This window comes from Scyliorhinus torazame, chromosome 23 (genome assembly GCF_047496885.1).
Source record: "Scyliorhinus torazame isolate Kashiwa2021f chromosome 23, sScyTor2.1, whole genome shotgun sequence".
Taxonomy (NCBI): Eukaryota; Metazoa; Chordata; class Chondrichthyes; order Carcharhiniformes; family Scyliorhinidae; genus Scyliorhinus; species Scyliorhinus torazame.
Window position 1 is genome coordinate 78,474,834 of NC_092729.1, and position 5,028 is coordinate 78,479,861.

A 5,028-nucleotide genomic window follows, 5' to 3' on the forward strand; every position below is an offset into this window, starting at 1 on the left:
CCCGTCCATCTATCTGCATATCCCTGCTTCCCCCGCCCGCCCCGCCCCGTCCATCTATCAGCATATCCCTGCCCCCCCCTCCGCCCGCCCCGTCCATCTATCAGCATATCACTGCCACCCCCCGCCCCGTCCATCTATCAGCATATCCCTGCCGCCCCGCCCCCATCTATCAGCATATCCCTGCCCCCCCCGCCCGCCCCGCCCCGTCCATCTATCAGCATATCCCTGCCCCCCCCCCGCCCGCCCCGCCCCGTCCATCTATCAGCATATCCCTGCCCACCCCCCGCCCGCCCCCATCTATCAGCATAACCCTGCCCCCCCCCGCCCGCCCCGTCCATCTATCAGCATTTCCCTGCCCCCCCCCCCCCCACCCCCAATTCGTGTCTATCACTAAAGTCATTCGCTTCCTCAGGCGTGTTGAAACAATAGTCCCTCTCCTTTGAGGTGAGCCGATGATTGGTCCGGTCACCATCCCAACTCACACGTTGCTTTTATCGAGAGCAGCCTTGGCCTTATTCAACAGCAGACGCATTCTTGCTAGCTCTGGCCCCAACGTCCTTTTATATTATGATGGCATTACTCTCCCATCTGCAATCTCGGTAGTCCTTCACCTCCAACTCGCTCCTTGTCCAGGTAACTATGATCGCCAGTGGTGGCTCCGTTGACTTCAGCTTCGGCCTCAATGATCGATTGGCTTTGCCCTGCTCAGAATGGTTCGGAAGGATTCCCTCACCCACTATCTTTCCAAACGTCTGAGAGATGTAATCTGAGGCGTTTTTCCCCTCCAGGCCATCCGGCACCCATCAATTCTTAGGTTCTGCCGTCTGAAGCGAATCTCCAGAGCATTAACATTCGCTTATATCCTTTCCACTCCTCCGCCAGCAATGGCGACTCTGCATCCAGAGAAATAATCTTGTCGCTGTGTTCAGTGAGCGTCTCCTCCACCTTCCTGATCGTCACCCCTGTACCCCTTTTCCCTGATCCATCAACTCCCGAATAGGTGCCAAGGCCCCTCAATCCCCTTCACCAAATCCTCAGCCACCACGTGTCGCTGCTTCGACAATTCACTTGTTAAAAAGTCCACCAACTTCTCGATCTTCCACTAAGGGGGCAACAACGCCAGAGACCTTGCCAAGTTCTCCTTTTCCGAGGCTCGAGGACCTTCTCAATCTGCCGAAGATAACTTGCCCGACTTTTGACTTGTATTCTGTACATCAGATATCACCCGGGTTCAGTGTTGTGTTTACAGTTTTCCCGGAATCTGCGTGGGTTTCCTCCGCGTGCTCCGGATTCCTCCCACATCCAAATATGTGCAGATCAGGTGGATTCGCCATGATTTAATAAAATGTCCTTCGTGTCAAGAGATGTGCACTTGTTGAAAGGATGGGTCGAATGGTCTCCTTCGGCACTTCAACTTTGACCGTGTATCGAACCCCGTGCTGTACCAATACTGGAATTGTTTGATTAGAACAGTGGAGGTTTACTCGTAATTTAACTCCGTACTGTACCTGTCCTGAAGTGCTTGATTGTGTCAATGTAGAGGGAGCTTTACTCTGTATTTAACCCCGTACTGTACCTGTCTTGGAAGTGTTTCATTTGGAGAGTGGGTATGGAGATTTACTCTGTTTCGAACTCTGTGATGTACCTGTCCTGAGAGTGTTTCATGGGGAGAGTGGAGATGGAGATTAACTCTGTTCTCACCCTGTGCTGTACCTGGCCTGGGAGTGTGTAACGGGGACAGTGTCGAGTGAGCTTCACTCTGTATCTAAACCTGTGCTGTACCTGTCCTGGGAATGTTTGATGGGGACAGTGTAGAGGGAATTTTACTCTGTATCTCACCCCGTGCTGCACCTGTCCTGAAGTATTTCATGGGGAGAATGGAGATGGATATTTACTCTGTGTATACTCTGCATTAATGAAGTTATATGGGGACTTTTTGAATCGACAAGACGGATTTTCAGTGCAGATTTGATGTCCCGACATAAGAAAGGATATAGGTGCAATAGAGGGTGTGCCCCGGATTTTCATTAAGCTAATACCGTGGTTGGGGGGACTGTCCTATTGAATTGACGTGGCCTGTGTTCACTGGAGTTTAGAAGGATGCGGAAATCTGATGGGAACATATTAAATTTTAAGTGGGATGGCCAGACTAGATGCTGGGAGGAAGGTTTACCTGGTTGGGGGATCTTGAACAAGGGAAAGAGTCCCAGGATATGAGTTAGGCAATTTAGGACTGAGACGAGGAAATAATTCTTCAGTTAGAGGGTTATCCTACCGGGGAAGGCGACGGAGTCCAAGCCACTGAATGTATTGCAGATAGAGGTAAATTTTGTTTAGATTTTATTTACACCGAGGGTAATGTGGAAAACGTGGGATCATGGAAAGAAAACAAACAGGCAGACAGTGCAGGGATCCCTGGTGGCCGTTCCCCTTCAAAACAAGCATACCGTTTTCGATGCTGTTGTGGAGGATGTCCTACCGGGGGAAGGCCCTAGCGGCCTGGTCTCTGGCAGTGAGTCTGGCTCTGGGGCTCAGAAGGGAAGTGGGAGACTAGAAAAGCAATAGTAACAGGAGATTCAATGGTTAGGAGAATAGATCGGAGATTCTGTGGTCGCGGGCGAGACTCCCGGAAGGTATGTTGCCTCCCGGGTGCCAGGGCCAGGAGTGTCTTGGATCATATCTTCAGGATCCTTAAGGGGGAGGGGGAGCAGCCAGAAGTCGTGGTGCACATTGGTACCAACGACGTAGGTAGGAAAAGCGGTGTGGAGATAATAAACGACTTTAGGCAGTTAGGCTGCAAGTTAAAAGCCAGGACAGACAGAGTTGTCATCTCTGGTTTGTTGCCGGTGCCACGTAATAGCGAGGCTAGGAATAGGGAGAGTGCAGTTGAACACGTGGCTGCAGAAATGGTGTAGGGGGGGGGGGGGGGGGCTTCAGGTATTTGGATAATTGGAGCGCATTCTGGGGAAGTTGGGACCTGTATAAGCAGGACGGGTTGCATCTGAACCAGAGGGGCACCAATATCCTAGGAGGGAGTGAGAGTTTTTGAGAGTTTGGCTCAAGATGGGATTGGAACTTTATTGGAAAAACAAAATGTTAGGTAAAGCTTTGTGTGAAGAAATGTCAAGACAGGCCTTTACAGGCTTCTGATAGCAAGCTGAGAAATGTCAAGATAGGCTGTCAAAAGCTTCAGATAACAAGCTGTAACTGTTGTTTTAATACCAGACAAATTGCAGACGGCCTTGGGAAGGGTTGCGCTAGGCTTGAAAATAATCATAAATTAGCTAAAAGGCACAGATGGAATGCAAGGGAGCTGCCCTCAGAAATGAGCCAGAAACTGTATAAGAACTGCTGTTAGATGTATTGGATTTGGCTTGCTGGTGTAACTCTCAAGAAATACAGTGGTTTTAGCCCCGGCCGAGAAATGAACTTATGTTAAAGTAACGAGGTGTTCGACTGATCATTTCATCCGGACTGGCTGAAAAATAATCCTCAGGAGGTTTTCAAGCACTCTTCGGGAAGGTTTGAACTAATTTGTCAGGGGAATGGGAACCGGATTTGTAGTCCAGCAACGAAGGCAGCCGATATTCAGGACGCCAAAGCGTGTAGTGAGGCAGTGGGGAAGGGAACACTGACAAAGGAGAGTACTTTTAGGCACGGAGATGGGTTGAAGTGTGTATACTTCAACGCAAGAAGCATCAGGAATAAGGTGGGTGAACCTAAGGCATGGATCGGTACTTGATAGTCCAACAGCTGCAGAAAGGCAGTTCGAGGAGTATCTGCCGACTGAGGAAGTATGGTTTGAAGTCAGAAATAGGAAAGGAGCAGTCACCTTGTTGGGAGTTTTCTATAGGCCCCCCAATAGTAGCCTGATAGTAGCCAGCTTCAGTCTGAAGCTGTGTCCTCTGGTTCTCGTTTTTCCGTCTCGTTGAAAAATATTCCCCACAATCACTCCATCCAGGCCTCGTAGTATCCTGTAAATTTCAAACAGATCCCCCCTCATCCATCTAAACTGCGACGACACAGACACAAAGTTCTCCCTTGTGCATCCAATTTCCGAAGCTTTTTCCCATTTAGGAACGAGACTGAACCTCCATTCTACCGACCAAAGTGCATAACCTTACAATTTTCCACATTGTACTCCATCTGCCTCTTCATTGCCCACTCTCTTAGCCTGTCTAAGTCCTTCTGAAGCCCCCCTGCCGTCTCAATTATACCTGTCATCTGCATATATTTGTATCATCTCCAAACCTAGCAAAAGTGCCTTCAGTTCCTTCTTCCAGATCGTTTGTAAGACTTGTGAAAACTTGAGCTCCCAATCCGGTCCCTGGGGCAGACGACGAGTCACCGGCTGCCATTCTGAAAAATACCCGTTTATCCCCACTCTTTTGCAAGTAAGAAAATCGTCTATCAAAGCAACGATCCTATCATTTACACCCTGGACAGTTAACTAATTTAACAGCCTTCCTGAACAGCACATTGTCAAAGGCATTCTGCAAATCTAAGTAAGTCCAAGTTCACAGCTGTACTGCTGGAGGACACCTCAGAGGATTCATGTAACGAGACAAGATGAATAGAACTCAGAATAGAAAGGGTGCAGTCACAATGTTGGGGGTTTACGACAGGCCTCCCATTAGACAGCGGGAGATAGAGGAGCAGATATGCAAGAACATTTTGGAAAGGTGAAAAAACAACAGGATTGTCGTGGTGGGTGATTTTAACGTCCCCTATATTGACTGGGACTTACTTAGTGCTGGCAGCTTGGACGGGGCAGAGCTTGTATGTAGCATCCAAGAGGGCTTCTTCAAACAATATGCAGATAGTCCAACGAATGGGACTGGTACTAGAGTTGGTATTGGGGAAAGAGCTGGGCCATTTGGTCGATAAAAGAATCATATAAATTACAGTAAAGAAGGAGGCCATTCGGCCAATCGATTGTGCACCGAATCTTGGAAAGAGCAACCTACCCAAGCCAACACTTTCACATTATCCCCATAACCCAGTAAGCCCAATTAAACTTTTTGGACA